Source organism: Apis laboriosa, unplaced genomic scaffold (assembly GCF_014066325.1).
Source record: "Apis laboriosa isolate Shangri-la unplaced genomic scaffold, ASM1406632v1 scaffold9_cov152, whole genome shotgun sequence".
Taxonomy (NCBI): Eukaryota; Metazoa; Arthropoda; class Insecta; order Hymenoptera; family Apidae; genus Apis; species Apis laboriosa.
Window position 1 is genome coordinate 250,507 of NW_025224966.1, and position 22,086 is coordinate 272,592.

Genomic DNA, 22,086 nt, shown 5'->3' on the forward strand with positions numbered 1-22,086 from the left:
TATTATTTGAAATTAAAACTTTTGTTTCGATTGCCGGCAAATGAATAATATTAGAGATTAATCAAAATTTTCAAAATTAAACTTTAATTATGCCATGCATATTATTATCGATATATTTTGATTTTTAAAATTATAATCGTTGTTCAAATTTTTCAGGATAAATGTTATTTAATTATATAAAATAAAAGGAGGAATTTTTTTTCATTAACTAAACGTAATATTGGACATATATATCTCGTAACAAAACTATTGGAAAGTAGAAAAGATAATATTAAAATTGTATAAATTTACTATTAATTCTAGGAACATCGACACGATCCAGAATCGTATCTCTAATATTCGCAATTAAGTTTTCATTTACGTTACATTATTATCCGTACATTACGGTCAATAATTCCGGATATTTTAGCAATATTTATCTTTCCTTCCGAAGAACAGTTGACGTCCAACACAAATTGCATCGTCACCCGATGTCATCGTTTCTGAATGCAGTTGTGACTGCAAATGCTGCTATGACACTCGACCACTTGTCCGTTAGTGGATCTCTGTATTCCATGTTCAGACGCGATTTCCATTTACATACGCTTATCCTTGGAGGTATGAATTGAACACTTTATCCATCAATACTAGAAATTTTGAACGAAAGATCATCATGATATCATGATGTAACAAAATCATATATAGAATAATTAATAACGATCATTTATAGATCACGAATCATTTATAGATATCGCTCGTGACGAACAAACAATTTACGCTCATGTCGAATAAAATATTCTTTTTTCCGTTTATTTTAAATATTATTTTATCTCGTTGTTTTCTTCAATTGCTTTCCCTTCGTATAGAAAATGATTGTCAACAACAGTATTTCGTTCTAAGTACACGTGGTTTATCGTCAATGACGATAATTCGTCTTCCGGCTATCTATTATATTCGCAAATAAATATTTGATACGGAGAGTCTATTAAATCGATGGGAGGATTTGTCGGTATTTTTATTCCAACTCGAAAAAAAAAAGTAATAATGGAAAAGCCCGACCGAGTTAGTAAGATCATTAAACTACAGGGGTCGATATACAGGCTAAAATTGGAGTCTAACTCTAAGGTGAACTCGTTCAACTATAGTTAACCTTTCATGACACTTTGACCTCTACTCGTATACGCTTTTATCGAAGAATGCGCAAACCCCTGGTTTCTGGATCGAAAATCGAATTATCGATTACGCCGAGCCTAACTTTCCTACCACCCTCCCACCTTTCATTTCTTTTTGCCTTCTTTTCGTCTTGGCGGTCTTCTCTTCGCGTCCTTATTCTACCAACAGACTCCATTTTTCGTTCAGAGAGAATTGGAGAAGTGCAATTAAAAGTTGTTACGAACATGGCCCGAAACGAGGTTTAATCGTCGTTGTGCTTCTTAGCCGTAATTAGAGTTCATTGATGAATGAATCTACCCTCTTTTATCTCGAGCCTCGATCTAGCTTTCGTATAATTTATTATCTTGTACCTATTCGACGTTAAAATTTCATCAAGTGTTATTTAACGTCGAAGTTAAAGTCAATCTATTTATCCTTTAGTCGAAGTTACTCCAAGAATGTATAATGCACCGTATAATATATTATATTCATTTATACCTTCGTCGTCGGATATTTTTTAGACGAACGAAAATTTCTGGATCGTAAAATTCGTTAGGAAACTTGTTTCATAAGAAACCGACCAACTCGCACAATTTTATCGACGGTTCTGTAAAATTTATATTTGCTTGCTTACAGGGCCAAAATGTAATTTTTTCCCCTTCCTGTGTAATAACTTTAACGTTTTCGAACATCGGTAACCACGATGAAAGAAGCACAAAACGAGTATGAAATACCATTCGCGATAAAACTTTTCCATCAAAATTCCCTGTTTTCCCTCGTGCCCCTGATCTAGCTCTTCGCATTTTGCTCATTCAACCGCGTCTAAATCAGCGTCCAACTTATTTTTTATTTTTCGTCTTTCTCTCATTCCCTTCGATGCAGGGACAACAAAGATATTATTATTTTCTCATAACTCGTTACTTGTCGATGGAAACAAATTTATCGAAGCGCAAAATGGCGGATTATTTTATTTTTCTCCGCCATTCCACCATGGGAAGAAGGGATTGGAAACGAGGGTGAAGGGGATTGATGTTGCTCGGAGAAGAAATAAGGGGAATGTATAATTTCGAATGCGGTAGGTGCAACCGTACAGGTAGGACACGCAATGCAGCTTCGTGGAAATTAGGTCAGCGAGTTTTCGGGGCGAGACAGAGAGTGTCGGGCGAAGGGAGAACGGTCGAAAGGCGAAAAAGGCGAAGAAAGAGGGGGAAAGAGAGAGCAGAAGGTGGTGCAGGGAAGACGAGAGCGTAACTAAGGGGGTTGTTAGAGGACCCAGGGCTAGAGGTTGTCGTCATAGCGAGATATTATGGTTTAGAGAAGCGTATCTCTTGAAACTATATGGGAAGGAATAAGGGAAAAGGAAAGAGCAAATGTATGTAAATTAAACTGTCCCCCGACTTTATTTAGCGCGAGAGTTTTAAAGAGTTTGCTTTTCGTTGCCGAATAAGAAACTTTCTCGAATAATACGACGGCCAGCGAATAGAATGAAAAGAAGAGATACGTGATCTGTGTTATATCCATACTTTATGGATAATTTTCGTACACTCTGATCTACGAATTTTCAGGATTCCAGAATTTTCAGGAGTTTTTGATACTCATTTTAATTATCTGAAGTAAATATATGCGAACGTTTTTCATTTTGTTAAATATTTAAGGAAATCCTCCAAGTACGAAGAAAAAAATTAATTTCGAATATGTTGTATTTTTTTTGTTTGCGATATTTCAGTAATTTGTAATTAATATTTCGCCATAAGGGAATAGAGTCTGTTCGAAACCGGTTTCGAGTGAAACGGCTCTTTTGTCCTTTGATTCGTAAAACCGGAGCGGAAGTCAGCAGTCGTACACCCGTTTCCGGTTCGAAATCGGATAATACCCGATACGCGTTCATTTCATCTTTCGCTGCGAATTCTCGTCTCGATCACAGAACCGTTTTCTTTTGAAATCATCGAAATCGAAATCAATTCGTTACGTTAGCCTATAATAATTTTTTTACAGCGAATCGAATCGAATTCAATTAAAATTTCTTATACTCTCTTCCTTATATACTCGTCAAGACTCTTTCTTTTTTACAAGGAATTTTATAATATATATATATATATATATATATATATATATATTTGTCTGATATTTCACGCTGGAATATAATTCCAAGCTTTCCATTCTTCGACTCTTGCATCACTTTCCTTCTCTTACGCGCTTCTCTCTCTCTCTCTCTCTCTCTCGCATCCGATGGGAGTTGGTGAATGTCATGGAGTCGCGAAGTTGCGGTGGCGTATTACAAGCTGCAGCAGCTCCGTTCCGCAGGTTTCCTTCAATAATGGAGCGGGCCAAATAGTCTAATTTACTCGGCGACTAGTCGGCCAGTCTGAATATGCATGTGTGCCGGGCTATTCACGACGGCGGTGAAGACGGCGACGACGCTAGGTCAGGAGTCTAGGTGGAAGGGAACAGTTGTAGCTGCAACCGTGTGCACACAGCCATGCGCCTCCGTGTTCTACGTCGTGTCCGGAGTACGCCTCTTCGTACCTTATTAGGCGTCACCCAACACGAACGTTGCCCCTGTTCGAGCATTTTCCAAATTGGGTCGGTTGACGTGATGCAACGCGTATAGGAAATGTATCGCGTGCGACACGTTTTAAGAAAAAAATGGATTCGCAACAATTTTCCCATTCCTTTGTTATTTATTCCTTTGCAACAAGCGTCGAAGAGTAAGGTATTTACTTTCAAAATTGATTTGGAATACGCAAAGTCGAAATTATAAAATTCGTTGATTCGATATATATATATATATGTACAGATATTTGGTCTCTATTTGGAAACGATTTAACGAATCTATGTGAATCGTATTTTAATTTTACGAGCCTTAATTAAATTAAATTAAATTAAATTAAATTGTATAATTCCATACGATTCATATCGCGCCTGGTTCTTCCTTGTTACATGATATTTCTTTCGGCATTAATTATCGATATTTCTGGAAACTTGTCAGCTCTCCTACTCGATTCCTTTCCTTAAACTCGATCATAAACTAATGGTGAGTTGACTGCACAGTTGGTGCAACGGTACGAATGGCGGATCGGTTGGCGCGAGTTTGCGTGCAACTCGAAAACCGACTGCACCGACACCGGCCACCGCCAGTACCGCAGAATTTCAGTCCCGAGGGCTAGCATTAAACGAGTTTCTAACATACATTCCTAACTGCGCCACTTGTGCCTCCTGATCGGATATTCAATCAGGCGCTAGGCGTTGGAGAATTTATGGGACTTGACACAACTCCTCGACCAAATTTCTCCTTGTCCATTACAATCGCGAGAACGTTGACGATATTCAAATATATATGTAATAGAATGTTTTGTAAGGAAAGATCGTAGGAGAATCTACGAATCTATATTTCTCTAAAGGAATCGTTTAACCGACAATTTCACCGTCGCGTCGAAGCAAATAAATCCAATTTGGGAAAGTTTGGTTGTTGGTCTCGTATAAACTCAAGTTTTACTCGCGTAAAACATTTAAGAAATGCGCACGACACGGCGAATCGTGGGACGCGCGATGCGACGTTTCTTGACGAGAAACTTTTCGAAGCTACGATCGTTTCGGCCTGCCTCGGGCAATCCCGACCCCGTATATAGCTTGTTTGTCCCTCGCCACGCGTACTTTTTGCCCACCAAATTACCAGAAATTCGATTCAGACTTTGGCAAATCCTTGGCCAATTTATCACCACTTTTCTTATATATATTATATATTAATATTATTATATTATTATTAACGTTAATATTATTATATCATTATATTATATATATTATATTATATTAGTATATTATATATACTTAGAAAGTTAGAAGAAGATAGAATATCATGGTTGACATCGGTGATCGCGGAGAACTCGCGGAGTATTCCCTTCCAACATCTCTCTCCTCGCGCATCCGTTCCATCGGCTCGAGAATGAAATTTTTCAAATGGATATTCGTCTTCGCGTGTCCACGGGAGACGAGTTAATAAATAAGGGAGGGGAAATCTTCCTTTTCTCGTTCATCGTCACGTTCAAAGTCGAGTCGGTTGGAATGGAAGAGATGGAAGAACGGTACCCAACGCGGCTCGTGGAGAGAGCGAAAACCTCGTTTAGCCTCGAGAGTAGGGGTATAAAGGAGAGAGGAGAGGAGGCGAGTCGTAAGGGGGGAGGGGGAAGGGCCCGGGATCGGTGGTCTCTCCTCGTTGCGTGTCGCTTGCCTTCAACGTTGGATGCTGTGTACTCTTCGTATCCGAGTACCCACTCGAGTCTCGGCTCTGCCGGTCCTTTGGCCTTGGACGGAAAGCATTGACCTCGGCGTTCCACTCCGAGAGCACAACCGGTCACGTGGATCCCAGTCTACTACGAAATACGTACTTACGCGCTTCGTCTCCTTCCCTCTCGTCGCTCTCTTCCCTTCTCCCCCCTTCTCCCCATTCTCTCTTCCCCCTCCTCCTCCTCTCGCCTTCCCCTTTACGTCACTCTTCCCCCTTTCGCATCACCTCGATTCTTTTCGATAATACGAATATAAAGACGGGAAAGTATGCGCCGTCCGTGTAAGCATTCTACGGTTACGTAAACGGTCGGAAACGTCACTGTACCTCTTTCTCCTTCCAACGGGGGAGCTCGAGAACCGGTGGATCTCTATTTTTACATCAACCGATATATCGGTCGATCAAGTTAACCGTTCATAACTATCGTCGGTATTTTTATACGGTCAACGTCATCGTCACGGAGATTACGTAAAGTAGGGGAGGCTTGCTTCGTAAAGGTTATCAAATCTGGGTTATCTCTGCGAAAAACGTAGAAATTTGCGTCAACGAATTAAATTCGTTTCGATCGATATATATATATATATATAATTTTCTGAAATCGAATACAAGAATTTCTCGGATCTGAATGGCGAATCTCTCGATCGAGTACGAGAACGTGGAACCGAAGGACGATGTTCCGTCAGTGGCGCGGTGAAAAAGCAATATTGATCTTATGCTAATTTTCCACTGAGTTATGAAGGGTTCGTGCCGAATGGGATAATTTATTCCCTTGTTAATACCAACTTGTATACCTACAGTTGGACATGCGCGCTACCACCTGATTACGGAGAAATCATACTCGCGATAGAAAATATTCGTGGATGATACCACCGACTTTGTAAGGTTTCGCGTTTATAATTTTTAGGATCGATTACACGGATCTACTCGTTTCAACGAATGTTTTACAACGTTTATCTTATAAATATGTATTATCATGGTATAAAAAGAAAAAGGACAAGTCCTCAAGAATAGTCTAACCAATCCCATCGATCATTTCACTTTCTAACGATTATCGATTTTATTCGAGGCCACCGTAATAAAAAACATTGGACACGGTTCACGATTTCGCTTGGTTCACGGACTGTTGTTGCATCGAAAACAACAACGGCGCGTTACATGCATACATTTGCGAATGGCAACGTGAAGCGGTGGCCCGTAAAGAACCGTAGGAGTTAATCGAGCATTTTCAACGAAGGAGAAACGGATAAGAGAAATGTGGAAGCGAAAGACGGTGAATACCGGTGATATGAGCGTGATTAGGGGTTGGCGGACGAGGGATTTGAGGTTAGAGGATTTGTAGTACAAATACGACATGTGGACCGACCGACCGACCACCCGTACGATCCTCTATATAACGAGCGCTATAGGACAGGTGGTAGGAGAGGCGCATCAAGCGCGCGTAACACGGCTATGGTCTCCTCGTTACAGCCGCACAACTACCAAATTGCATTACTGCAGCGAGCAATCTCTGCGTTGCTTCAGACCTGCTGCGAGTCTCTGACAGTCTCTGACAGTCCCCCAAAAGGATTTCTACAGTTCCACCTCTTGCTCCGAGCCATGTAGTGCATGTTTCGTGACCTCAAAGGAACCAGAGTCTAGATTAAGTTGCTGTTTCCTAGAATGACCCTCTAAAATTATTACAGATAGGTAGATCTGGTAGTAATTCAGAGGTCGGTCTCTAAATACGAATGGTACGATAAAACTCGCTCTTGTGTCTTTTCGCAAAGATCAACATCGAGGAGCGGCGCGGAATTATTCGGCGTGTGTTTCCAGATTGTTAAAACAGGCTCGAATAGCTCGTTTGTTTGTTTATTTCTTCAAAGTAAACAAAGTATTGCTCCAAGTGTACCGCGTCTACGTTGTTTCTCTATCTTTCCATAAATAATCTAATGTATGTAGATTTATTCCTACGCTTTACTACTCGAATGTCTCGTCCGTCGTGCATTTACCAGTTACGGTTTCGACCGTTATATTTTCCAGATCGAAGTAACGAAAGCACAAAGAAATTTTCTATATCCATTTGCTTATTACGTGTAAAGAGTATCCAAGCATATCGCTTGGAATCGACGTGGACGGGTAAATCGATGTTGAAGAAATTGGTGAAAAAAAATTAAGATTCTTTTTTATCTGCAATTAAACGTAATACCGCCAATCTACGGATCTTTTTTCGAATGGGAATGGATAGCATGTGGTGAGAGAATTTGATACGGTAAGCATTCTTGGTCATTGTGCCTGGAAACGGAAAACAGGAAGGTTTGGGCAATGGAATCATTAATCCAACGATAAACACATCCGTGGCATACAGAGTTCCAGTGTTTGCGTAACAACAATAACGCCGCAAGCGTTGTGCATCTGGTTGCAGAGATATGGCGGGTCACGTACGTCATTATTGCGCGGTCGATGCAACAAATTTTTTGGCGGGTCAGCTCGATAAAGTCTGGTGTTTTTAAATGTACGAACGGGGCCAACTCGATAGCTTATCTTAAATAAAATGTAGAGTTCGATATGATTGAATATCTGGTTGCACCAACTGCTCGCTGTATTTTGATTTCATTTTACGATCGGTATGCTCTCGATTCGCGAATAACTTCCATTCGTTTTGATTCTCGATTTACATATACGTATATATATAAATGCCAATGGATAACACAATGGAACGTAATAAAAGAAAAATGTTTGGTTCGATTTGAAAAATTTTTTCAAAATTTCGGAGAGCGAAGAAAAGAGCGTCTCTCTTGATCGAGAGAATGGATAATTTGGAGCGTGTGTCTATTAGTTATAACTATCCGTGGGATTCGTAATTTAGTTTCTAGTTTATCTTCGATCGAAGGTAGCACGATTCGCGGTCGCGAAGGCGTAGAGTACAGGTAGAGTAAACGATGAGTTAGAGTTGCGGCAAACTTGGGGTGCCATCTGTTCGCGGAACAGTAACATACTGTAGACTCGCTACGATAAATTGGAATTTCAAATTTTATTTTCCCTTCAATTTTCGAGCACGAAGCTTAATTAATTACGATTCGATCCTCTCGAATAGAACGAACAACGACGTTTGATTTCGAGGCTTGGTTATATAGCGCGAGATGGAATGAAATACGATCAAAGACGAGCCGAGAATGGAATGGTTAATCATTCTCTCTCGCTCGTGCGTCGAACGATTGGGGTGGGGGGAACGGAGGAAAGATCGAACGTAACGAAAGCACATGTTCCGCTCTGAGAAACGCCGCAACGACGAAACTTTGTTATGTGTTACGCGTGTTAAATTACCTTCGTAATGTCTACAATGCACTATTACCCAGTTTACAAGAGGTGTACGACTCAAGTTTCTGATTGCATTTACCAGTTTTCAGTTTGTCGACGGGTATGTTTCCTCCTCTTTGAATACCTTCAACATCTTCGGATGTTTTCGCACCGGCCATTTCTAAAAACTAATCGTTTCCTCTCGTATTAAATATCTTTTTCGTCACATCACGGACGAACCATTTATGGATTATTGCCATCTATCGAACGATCATTTCTCTTCCCTATTATCGTCGAATGCTTGCGCGTAAATTTTTCGCGATACAGTGGCTTCGTATATAATTACTATACTATACTATAACCGTATATAATATTATATAATACTATACTATATAATACTAATATATATATATATATATAATACTATTCGTATATAATACTATACTATAGCCGTAATTACAGGGACATTTTTCAGTCACGCCTTTAACTCTTGAAGCCGATCAAACCGGAAATCGAATGAATCGTCTCCACCACTGTTGCTCTTGTTACCACGATCACTATCATCGACTATACCTTTTCAATGCATAACGACAGTCAATTCAATTTGAATCGCGGCCAAGCTCGACAGGACGGTTAATTTCGCATCGAATGACGGCCCGGTTTTCTGAATTTCCAGTACGCCGTTCATTCAACTGGATTGTATTTTTTCGCATTTTTCTAATCGTAATTTGTTACATCGTACGTATATATGGTTTATTAGATAACGCATGGATGTATCATAGGTAAGAATTGATTAAACAAAAATTGAGATTTATTAGAAATGAAGTTTAATTACGTTCAACGGAATTGTTATCGTCGATCTAGCTGCAAAATTATTACTTTTCACGATCGTTTCTCTCTTCTCGCTTTTCCTTCTCGATCATCCTCGATATCCTTGTTCCTCGTGTGTACAATAGCAAATGGCGTGCTTAGTTGGAGAATGAATGAAACGAAGGCGTGGCGCGCGCGTACGTTGATTCATAGTGTCTATCGAGAATTGATTCGCGTGGAACAATCGATTCAGAAGAACGATTCGTCTCGATTTCTTTTCTGTTTTCCCGAATTAATCGTCAGAAATTACAAAAAATCACGTGCTTTGTGATATTTTTGTTACGCGATATTCTGTAAATAATATCGATTATCGATCACAATTGACAATTTTCTATGAGAAATTTATATAGAGTACTTTTTTAAACACACACGTGCTTTCAATTTAACGATGAATTTGATTATAAAGATCGCACGATTATGCGCGTTATAAATATGAATATAACGGTTCGACATGTACATTACGTACAACCAATAACTCTTCTGGATATCGACATTTTCGTCATTGTAGCGAGAAGAGTTCGTTTGGATAGAGAAGTGCAGCGCATTGACCGATCCGATAACTATTTGAATTTATAATGATCGGAGTTGGTATTTCAAAGATTTACCGATTCGAGTGGTATTCAGAGATAAGCCATAGATCGAGGAGGCTAAAGAAGTTGGATTAATCGATAGGATGGTTAATAATTTCGAAGGGATAAAATCGTAAAGTATCGATATCTTTCGAAAACGTTGATTAAGCGTTTAGAAAACAAAGACATCGTATCTTTGTGATCCGGTTATATATATATATATATATATATATATTCGCGAGAATCTCTTGGTATATTTTTTCTGTTATCCATTTTTAATATTCGTATTCTACGTTATTATAAATTGCGCTCATTATTGTTGGAATGAGTGTTGTGTTTTTATGCTAGTTATTATATCGTGACTGTAGAGACACATTTATAGTCGTTTTCCAAGAAAAATGATACGAGGTAAAATGGTGCGCGAAAAGATACAGTTCGATTTTTATTGCGTTCGATGGTATGGTAATCCGACAAAGTGAACAATTCTGTAAAACGATTATTCAAAAGAAGGGAACAGCTATTTTTCTTATTCAATGGAGAATAGATTGAAAAATGAATTTTCTTCTTTTTTTTATTTTTTTAAATTACGAAATACGATTCGTGAGAATTAATTACTTTTTGATAATCTACGTCATTTCGTTCGATCCTTTGAGATGATCGTTCCCGTTTCGAAATTTAATCTTTATAAATAAAGATTAAAAAGAATCTTTTTATTTGGACAAAATTTCCTTATTTTTTTATGTATTTATATAATATACACGCAATTAAAAAAGGAGGGTTAATTGCGTTTTGATAATTATTTGCAGAATTGATATCAATTAAATAATAATAACAATATTTTAATTGACGAATTATTTTATTAATTAATTTTTTGACAATATAATAATACTTTTCGTTACTGTAAGATTAATTTAATTGAAATATTAATAAAAAAAATATTAATAAATGTAATTGAAGAGTATAATAAATATACGTAAATATTTTTTCTTCTCAAGATTTGCTCGAAAGCGTAATTTTCGTTTAAACTATGTGAAACTATGAATAGTTTGAGGTGTACGTAAAGTAATATCTATAATCGAAAGTTTTAATTTGTGGTAACAAAAAATATTAACGAGGCCATATATATTGAACTTTTTACTAATAATTAAATAATTTATGGACGACAATTTGGATTGTGGTAAGATTTTTTAACGCAAGTGTTCTCTATCCTTTCGTAGCCATTGATCAATGCGATCGCAGTGACGCGCTTGACAGTTTGCACGGAGTGACCAACCGCGATACTATGGTTGTACAGTGAGCAGGGTTTGAGCGATCTCGCACGGTCGATGGACTCGCATAAATTAGAAGCGTTAATATGCGTTAGGACAATCCCATCTCGGTTATTGCCCAAGGGATCACATCGTAGCTCGTATTCCTATTGTATTTCTCGTTCCATCGCAATTTTGCAGGATATGAATCATAATAATAAATCATAAATTATTATATTTTTTCGGTGGGAGCAATTAATAGTGGAAAAGAAAGAATGATCCATATAATTTTTATCATGTTTAATTGCTTTTTTGTTCTACCGTTCGAATTTCTTTTTTTTTTTTTTTTTTACAGAAAATTAATTTATTTGACGTTTTATTTTTTTCAAACAATGTAGTATTTTAGATGGTAAAAATATACTTATTTACGATATTATCAAAAATTGCGTAATTTATATACATCTCGTACATTCGAAAACGATATATATATATATATGTATATGTAATTATCATGAGAAGAAAAATAATTTACAGATTAATATATATGTATAAAAAAACATTACGGAATGAATTTGATTACGGCGGTTTGGTCGTAGCGTGTGTTGGCGATGCCGATGTCGCTGGTGCTGATTGGTCGAGTGGAACGCGGCGACAGCGCCTATTGGTTGGCGCGCGGAGGTGCGTTCGATAGCTTGGCTCGAACCTCCAGTACCCGGCAGAGCCTCGTACGGGAAACTACTTCGTTTATGTATCGTTAGAAGCACCGAAACTATAAACCGCGTGCCTACGTTACTTTTCGCCGTCCGTTCTTCTCGTTTTTTCCTTCCTGTGTCGGCCTTCTTTTTGTGAACACGGTGATCGACTCGTCTCTCTGGTTCTGTTTTTTACCCCATCGTATATTGGTTTCGTTAACCGTCGCACAAGAGTCAAGTTTGCGACGCCGTTGTTTTTTTCCGGCAGTCAAGTCAACGACGTGACTCTACGAATCTTCCGACCGCCGCCGGGTGTCGTTACGTGCTTTTATTGTGACTGAACTCTTTTGTGTTCCGCGAGCTTTCGTTTATCCAGTGCCCTTTTTGTTGCTTTTTAAGGATTTTTCTTCTACATTCTGCGAAATCGACTCGGGAGATTGCCTCTTCTCCATCAAGCTTATCGTTCCTGGTAAGTGTTTCTTTTTTTTTTTTTAAATTAATTCCATTGCCATTTTCCTGATCATTCTTCTTCTACGTTTTCTACGTTTCTTATTTACATTTTGTATCGTATCCCTCGAATTTATCGCGTATTCATACGATGACGAACGTTGTTTATAGCAGTAATGGAACAAGTAAAATAAAAATATCAAGTATTTATCAATTTTGACATGTTATTCGATCATGAACTGATGTTTACGTTTTCGAAATCCCATTATGTAATTGATATATGAGGTCAAGTAACATGAATTTTTCGATATCTATATACACAACAGTTATTTACTAACGCGCAAATACATTTGTCAAAAATCATGAACGTTTAATCTTACGGATTCGACGTAAAATCTATACTCAAAGAAGTCGTAAATATTTGTCGACCTCGAAAGCATTTCACTCGAGACGTTTCTCAACGTCGTTACCGCTTCCGCGTTGACATTTGTCATGCTTCATTCAATATTTGACTTTTCTCGGCTACGATTCATACACACGAATTTTATTGGATGATTAAATCTACAATAAGAACGATAATCTTTATATAGAGACAATACGGTTATCGAATATTTGTCGTTCGAAAAAGGAGCTTTTTTAAAAATGTTTTATGTATCGATACGATTGGTCCTTTAATTGCATAGGAATGCGGAAGTTTAAACTCGTAGAATCTGATCGCACATTTCTTGTCGGTTCATCGAACTTTGTTCTCTAACGTAGTTCGTATACTACGAGACTCGTACCTGTTCTCTTGTAAATTGTACTGTTTCGAGATTTAAACCTTGCACACGTTCGTGGCGTGAGAATGCCGGGATTTTCTGAATTTCGGGGATGTTTGTCGCGCACGTCGAAAAATAAGTCACCACGATAGCTTACAGTGAGGAATTGGACTAGTAACTTGCAAACGTTCTTTTTCTTTCCTGGCAGCATCTTGCGTCACCAAGGAATTCGCTTTCGAGAGAATACAAATCCCGTTGTTTTTCCGCTATCTTTTATATTTTTCCACCGATATCTAAACGTTTAAATTTTTATTTTATTTTTTTTTTCTTTACAGAATTTACGAAACTCGATTTATTTTTTTTATAAATTTATACGTATATTTAAAATAAATTTTTAACCTTTGCCATATAATTCACGATGATCTCGATCAGGATGATAGCGATCATCGATCGTTTGCAAATTTTTCTACTTTATTTATATTTTCCTCGCACGATTATAATTTTATCTTCGCGAAGTAGAAAATCGGTGAATGAAAAATATTCTTTTCCACGTACGGTGCGGTGAATAGGTTCAGCTATCCCGTTTCCCATTACAATTGTACGAATTATTTATAGAATATCTGCAATATGTAGATAACCACGCCGCATCGATATTGGTTTTATGTTGGCGGCGAACCTCGCACACGTGTACATATATTTGTTTCGAATGCAAAGGGTTGCGAACCAGTATCGAGCGAGACCGGTATTTCCGTATAAATGTATAGCGTAGCGTAAGTGTATCGAGCACGATCAATTTTAAGAATCTGGATGCGAGGCAACGAGAGGCATAAATTATTTTTTTAACGAGATGGAAAGTCTTTCGATTTCGTCGGTAGATACATTGTTTGCAGAATCATAAAGAAAAGGTGCCGTCTGATGTTGTATAAATAAAAACGAATGTTAGAAATGAAATGTTTCTCATTTTCTTCTTCTTTCTTTCTTTCTTTCTTTCTTTCTTTCCACTTTACGATGCACGTTATCGCGAAACGGAATTCGCACGCGAAAAGATGAAAATCTTTTTCTTCCCGTGCTCAATCGTACCTCGGTTTTTTTCGTTCTCTCTTCGCGTGTACATCGTAAGGACATATAATATAATAAGTATACGTCTTACGATTTCGTTAAATACATACGATGAAAAGTTAAATTGCAATTGTTCGGAAGGAGAATCGTTAAAAATCGGGCAACGAATTTCATTCAATTCTTCTTCCTTTTACGAAGAAGAAGTCTGAATAGTTGGAAGATCCACTTTAATCCTCGACTTCGTAATGGCAAACAATTAAAAGCGTAGAATTCTTTCTGTGTGTTTCTCTCTCTCTCTAAGGTATATTATTTGCCGTGGCAACAAAACAATACAGAAAAACGCGTTATTAGAGGAAAAGAAAGGGAAGGGAATTGCTTTGGTGCGGTAGGCGTCCGGAAAAACGGAATTCGTTAAAAAGTTCTTCGTTAAAGTTCTTTTTTTTTTTTTTTCTTTTCGTTGCGCGACAGGAAAGACTCAGATTATATCTTATTACACGTGAGAACTCTGTTGGCGCATTATCTTGCCGCGTATTTCAAGATTGTAATCGTATCCGCGATAATTCGCGCTTCTGCATAATAATATCCACGTGAGAAAGCGAGGGAAGTTTATACGTTTTTTATATCGCGTACCTTTGACCGCGAACGAGAAGGGAATATTCTTTTTCTAAATTTAAAATTTAAGAAAATACGAGGGTAAAAATAACGATCGTCCCCCCCCCCCCCCTCCCATTTTTAAACCGCTTCTCAACGTCACTCGGTTCGTCGTGTTTTATACGCCTCTTTGTTCAGTTTCCTATCGTGTCTCTTTCTCTCGATACGTTGTTCTTATCGAAGGGAAGTTCGATTCCGATTTATCGATTCGCGATCAAAGGGAAGCTCTCGAGTTTTAGGATAGGGAAAGAGGGTACGTGCAGAAAAGCGCGGCGGAGGAATTCAACGAAGCATAACTCTCGAGAAGGTTACAAGAGGTTGGTAGAGAGCTCGTGGAGTGAATAGAGCAGCAGCGCGAGCAGGACTCGAAGAAGTTGCGGGAAACCTAATTCGAGGACGTACGTACCGATAGTGGAGACAAGGGCCTCATGCATATTCAGCGTATTTGTGGTCAGAACAGGCTGGTAACTCATTGTGCGCTAGAAGGTCTCGGCATTTGCCTTACTATCGCGCCAAGGGTTGGAACAGTGAAATTGGCGAGGGTTGGGCGTTCGTTACTCGAAACCGACGCGACAGGTGAAAGGGCTGTCCGTCTTGCGTCGTCCCCTCTTTCTCCAACCGCACCTGCCCCATTTAATCTCACTTTGCTCCAAATTGAAATGGCCTTGGGATCTCTTTCCTCCCTAACTTTTTTTCATCCCTCCCTTCGTTTATCGTTCATCGTATCTTCGAAATTCTTTTTTTCCTTTTCCTCTCCAATTATATCTTCTCAATTACCTCTCCATTATTTCTATGGCAAATCGATGATTTCGAAATGTTTTTTTTTTTTTTTTTTTTTTTTTTTTTTTTTCACCGTTGTGAACTTTCTCCTGCTTCTTGTTGCAATTTATATGCGGATAGAAAATGGCTTTATCGATGGCTTGGTCCTCTGGGAAGGGGAAGGGTACTGTCACTCGCAAGAGTTTTGTTACGCGAACGATGGGAAAGCCCTCGGAGAAAGGAAACGGCTCGAGAAGTCCGAGGAGATGCTCTTTTGTTATTTTCAGCGTCATTTCATATTTCACAACGTTTGTTCTTTTGAAAAATGTTCCGATCGACCGTTGTCCTGTATCCTTTATACGATTACATCGATCAACGAGCATACTTCCAACAATCTTCTCTTTTTCCTCGACTTTGAAGAAAAAACCGATATTAAACGCGACGTATCCAGAGAGATATTCTATATTTCTCTCCCCCTTTTTTTTTTTTTTTTTTTTTTTTTTTCATCTAAAATTCGAGTTTGCGAGTTATTTCAATCGAGTTTTGCCACCGAAAATTCCCCGCTCGCATTTGGAATCCTTGACTAGTATTTTGCATATGTTCTCTGGATAATGCACAGCTGTCAGACCGCTATTTCCTTCGACCAAGGACAATTTTACACATTGCAGTCACGTAAGCGCTTCTACTCCCCTCACCTGATTTTCGATTCTTCGCCCTTTCTCGAGGTCAAAATATCATTCGGTTTCCAGTCCTATATAACAGTCCTTGCATCCCGACCATTTCCGTTTCACACGATTATCCGCGATTTTTCCAACTTCCTGTTCCACCTTATCGACGTTGCTCTTGAAAAATTTGAATAATCGCTGTTTGCCTCGTCCTAGTTACAAATTTCTTCCCTTCCCCACAATTTTTTAAAAGTGTCTTTTCCTATAAATTATATCTCCTTCGTTCATCTTTTTCCAAATTCTTGTAGATTTTTTCCCCGAAACGGAGAGATTCGCCGCGCTTCTGGTGTGCTTGCACTACTTTTATTATTCTTCATGGTGGAACGACGCGATGGAAACGAGGAGGAGGAAAGTGGGGGACGATTGTGGGAAGGGGGAGGGAGACAGGATAGAGATGGACGCATCGATCCTTCACCGAGGGTGCTTTTCAAACCTTTTCTACTTTCGCTTCTTCTCTCCCTCGTTCGATAATGGAGCTTCGAATATCTCCCTATTATATCGTGCGCAAGTAAATATTTGGTACGCAAGAGTAGTAAGTATGTTCACGTGTGCAATATTGGCGAGAGTAGGCAACCGCTTTGGGCGATAAAAATGACAGGTCTTAACCCTTTCGTTCGATCCCTCCACTTGGCGAAATTTTTTCGAAACTTTATTCCGTGGCTTCCGGGAAAAGTTGTTTGCGCAAACGTTTGCCAATTCCGTTTATTAAAGAATTTCATTCCTCTCTTCCCGAAATCGTTTATTAATATTTCACGTTTCGTTTCGTCCGTGATAATGGAGTTTCTCAGAGGCGGATGTCCCAAAGGTTATTTTCAACGCTACGTCATTACTGCCTCTTCTGAATTACTGCCATTTCATGAATATAATTTAACCTATTCCGCGCCCCGAAATTAGATGAATTAATTACGCGTTACCATTTTTTTATCTGTAATTTTTATAAAAATTTCTCTGGGAAGAGAATTGCACTCGATATAGGATTCCACTTAATTATTCCAAAATTGTAAAATTGCTTCTTCTTCGATTTCGTAAATTATATATATATATATATATATAGCACTTTTCCCGATTAAAGGAAATCGGTGGATCTTTTTGTTTCTTTCTTTTTACCTCCACGCGATAGATTTTCGTTGCAAGGGTTCTTCCACATTTATCGGAAAACGATGGTAGGTTTTGGCGGTGAGTAATTTGGTTAGATGAAGTATGTTTCTCAGCCAATATCGAGGAGTACACTATATTTTGCCTTCAGCTCGACATTCTATTCGATATTCGAGGAATATTTCAACAGCTTACGCCCCCTTCTTCTCCCCGCGTAAAGAAAGAAATATAATATCTACACGAAATTCTTGATTTTACATGTACACGTCGAAAAATCTCTTTGATATTTCTCTTGAGAAACGATTTTCAGTCTCGAATCGTTTCTTTATTTACCTTTATCTTGTTCTCAATTTAACTTGGATTAGAAATCGTTGTTCATCCAAGTGGTTAATCTTAGCTCGACTAAATTAAGCTGTTCGGCCGCGTAAATGAGCTACTGGTAAATCGTTAAAGGCTTGACAGGTTGTTGGAGAGAGTGCTTAGCGAAAACATTACGTGTCCCACAACACGTTAATTTTAATCCGTTTAATCGATCTCTTCTTTCCCACAAATACAAATACAAAACGCAGAGAAAATAGTTGGATTGGTTGCAGCTCGTATCTCGAAAACGATATTGTTTCGACAATGAAATGATGATAGGCGACTGGCAAGAAGGGTGAAAAATAATAGGGGGGGGGAGAAGAAAATGATTGCGTTAAAAATGATGCGTGGGAAAAATCAAGGCAGGGAGGGAAGAAAAAAGCCGTTAAACGGCACTTAAGTGGTGGTACAGGCCGTGTAACAGCGTATACCATCGCCATGTTCGGGATGACTAACGATGAGTCGGGAGGAGAAAGATGAGGTCTACTTCTTGGTGGAAAAAGACGCAAATTTAGCACGCGATAAAGAAACAGGCGAGGTTCGTAAAATTCGAGGAGAAAGATATATATATATATATATAGATCGAAATTTTTCCAATCAACGATCTGATAAATATCGATGTTGATATCCGATGTAACAAAGTTTGCGATACAAAGCGATGTATCGTGCCATTATTGGGAGCGCAGGAGCGTAGAATCTTGGAATCTAGTATCGGGTCACGTGTCTCGAGACATGAAATACCTTTAATTCGAGTTTCTCATTTTGCCTGGAGCGAGGTGTAGTCGTTCGATTCGACACGCGTGTAAACGTGACTAGACATTTCCCTTTGATTGCAGGCATTCAGGGCGTGCACTCTGATTTTTCCCAATTTTCCCAATTCAATACGCCGTCGTCGTCATCGGCCCTTATTCAACAGAGAATACCGGTTTACGGATCCTGTTACGTTCTTGAGAGAGATACGACGAAGGAACGAGAACGACTGTAATAATAATAATAATAATAATAATACTCGTGATTCGGTTAAACGTGTCAAACGAGAGGAATAACGTTGAGAGAGAGAGAGAGAGAGAGAGAGAGAGAGAGAGAGAGAGAAAGGAAAGGGAACGCGAATAGCGCGAGAAGGGAATCGGAAAGACTCGACTTGATTGAACTCGCTCGCGACACTCGAGAAAGAAAACCACTTGAGGCAAAAGTTTCTTCGAATTTCAAATAATCCCGAATGGATCGCAATTTGTGGACCGGGGATTCCGAGTTTCACAACTGGTAAAAACTTTTCTGCATCTCGGCTTTTCACCGCCTCGAAAGATGCGTTCTTTCTTACTTTCTTTTCTTTCTTCTTTTTTTTTCCCCCCTCTCCCTCGTCGATTCGACCGTTTGCATAGATGTAACGCGCGATTTATAACGCGCTAGCGTCGCGAAACAGGATCGATATTCGAGGAAAATTATTCCCTTCGAGACTCTCTGTTTACAGTTTCTTTCTTTTCTTTTTTCTGCGATGTTTTCCCCTCGTCGGAAATAAGTGAGGCTTCTTCTTTCTTATTGGATTCTTTTCGACAAACTTGTCTCGGCTGTTTTCGTTACCTTCCCGACACAAAGTGTCAAATACTTGTAGGCCGTATCCCCCAGTTGGAGAGGGCGTGGTTTTACCTGTATCGGATGATCCTTCTGAGATGGTTCGACTGATTACGGGAAGGGAGGATAACTTTAACGGTTAAAAGATTGCCTTTAAGGGTGTTAGCTGGACGAGTAATTGGACGGAGTAACCGGATATCTTGAACATCAATGAAATATCTCAACGCGCCGCCGGGTCAATTAACAAATTGCTATTATTACATTCTATCGTACGTTGACATTTCCCTTGCTATTTTCCGTGGAGGGATCGATCGATCGTAATTCTCTTTTGCGCATTCTTCGCTTCTTTGGTGGCTTTTCTGATACAGGAATTTACCAGGAGCATCCGTTAATCTCGAGATCAACGGATTAAACTTCGTACCCACACATATACGTGTATACGTGTATACGCAAGAGCAGTGAAAAGTATTCGAGATATAGACGCTATTGTGCTCCATTCGCATGCTTCGCGATTATATCGTGTTTTGCTTCCATTCTGGGATACAATTGTATTATTATTATACTCGACGATAATTTCTAATTCTAATGTTTACCGTTAGCTCGTTAAACGGAGTTGAAGCGTGACAATTCGAAATAAAACTCGCGCGTCTCTCTCCGTCCTTGTCCCTCTAGTTACGTTTGACGAAAACGAACTCGCCGTCCGCTTAGCCTCCGGCCGTCCGTTGATCAGCGGATCAAAGTACCAACCTCAACTATTCTCTCTCTCTCTCTCTCTCTCTCTCCTTCCCCTCTCTTCTATTACTTTCCTCGAGAATTTACCAGCGTTTCGATTATTCTCGCGGCGAAACCGTACGTCGAATATTTCCCGGCTACTCCTTCGGAATTCATTTTGCCGAATCAACACGAAGGAGGACTATATTTGGTGTTCGATAGTAATTACGTAGCTGAACGAAACGGTTTCGGTTATATATATTTTCCCAGCTCGGAATTAAACGCATGCCTCGGGCAGATGGCGTTCGTCAAACGTTCGCCCCGTCGGCAAAGAAGTTTAATGAAACCGTGTTTTCCATCCATCCAGTTGAAAATACCTTTACGCGTAATAATGCGCGACGGAGTAACGAGATTGCGATTGTAAAATAATCTCTCGATGGAGAAGGATGAAGGAAGAGGAGGGAGTGTTGGATATATTTTATTCGAAGAATTAACGCAGAGATATCGTTCCTTCGGCTCCGTTCCGTGTTTGCAAACATAGAGATTTTCCGGGATTGTGGATTCTTCCCTCCACAACTCTCGAATAGAGACCGAGAGGTTCGACGTTCGAAAGGAGAAGGAGAGAAGGATTTCGCAAGCTTTCGAAGGGGAAAACGTAAACGCGGGTGAGGGGGGAGGATGAAAGGAGCGGAGGCGGAGGAGTGGCGGCGATGGCGCTTGGTGGAAGCGAGCGAGGCGACGGACGATAGAAGAGGAAAGACCAGGGAAGGGAAGGGAAGATGTTGGGCGGATCGTGGAGGGAATCGTGGGACCACGGATGAGAAGCACGCGGATGGGGCGAAGGGAGAAGCTTGGTTCCGCGATGGTGGTAGGGATGGAACGTGGTTCGTTCACTTTCCCGAACGATCGGCTCGCTTCCTCAGGGCGCGGTCGTGACCTCTCCAACGATTGCTCTACCGATCTCACCGAATTTCATCCGTCGCGTCGCCCCCCTTGTTTCCCGGCCTCTTACCTTAGTTTTTAGTTTCCATCGATCCGTTACTTCGTCTAAGCCGAAACTATCGTTCCTCCGTCGATTCCAAAGTCGAAACTTTTTTACCGACTAGTACGCAGGATTGTTTGATAGCCGGTTGTGCGCCAGTCGAAACTAACTTTTTCGAACGAGTAGTAAGTTTTTTTTGTAGAGGAACTCGATTTAAAACAATAGAGAGAGGGATTCTGTTCTTTTCTCAAAATTTACTAATACTAGTAGATTTTCGAGTAGCGTTTCCTGTATTACGTAGGTTGCAAATATATATGTGTATAATTTAAAGACGTATCGAAATGTTAATCGAAATGAGACGAAATGGCGAAAGCAAATGGTTTGAGGGGGACATCAATTTCGAGCGTCGAGTTTTAAGAAGAATGGTTTTCGGAACACCTGAGAGACGGAGGAAACCGGTTTTTTTAAAAATCGTGCAAACTCGAAGGCACACAGTTTATCCACACAGGCGAAACTGCATCTACCTGCTTTGTAGATGCCGTATTATTACCTGTAACGATCGTTGTCGGATCGGAGTGGAAGTTGTAACGGCAGCGGTCGTAACCTTTGGTGTTAAAGGAACATCGAAGGGCGGGCACTCGTGATGGCCACTCGTGGTCAGAATAGTCGAAGCCAAGTTCGTAGAATTGCCGAAGCTGGTTACAGAGTTTCGACCGGAAGGAAGGAAGCTGTCTTCGTGCTTGAATGCTTTTCGAAAGACCGCCGTTTAAATAATCGTCCGGATGCCGTGAATGTTCGTTAATGAACGAATTGTGCGCCATTGCGTCATGTTTCGAGCAACGATGTTTCTCCTGTATCTCTTTATCGCTTTAAAATATCGTTTATATAAAATACAAACGT

General features: G+C 39.6%; 1 protein-coding gene across 11 annotated transcripts in view; it reads left to right on the plus strand.

The window, feature by feature from the left end:
* The first annotated feature begins 12,028 nt into the window (after window positions 1-12,028).
* Window positions 12,029-22,086, plus strand: part of LOC122719964 (protein turtle) — a 128,885-nt gene continuing 118,827 nt past the window's right edge. For 10 of the 11 annotated variants that reach the window (XM_043946256.1, XM_043946252.1, XM_043946258.1 and 7 more), the window contains exon 1: window positions 12,029-12,536. The gene's annotated coding sequence lies outside the window, so the exon portion shown is untranslated. The remainder of the gene's footprint in view (window positions 12,537-22,086) is intronic. The other variant, XM_043946266.1, reaches the window with a different exon arrangement.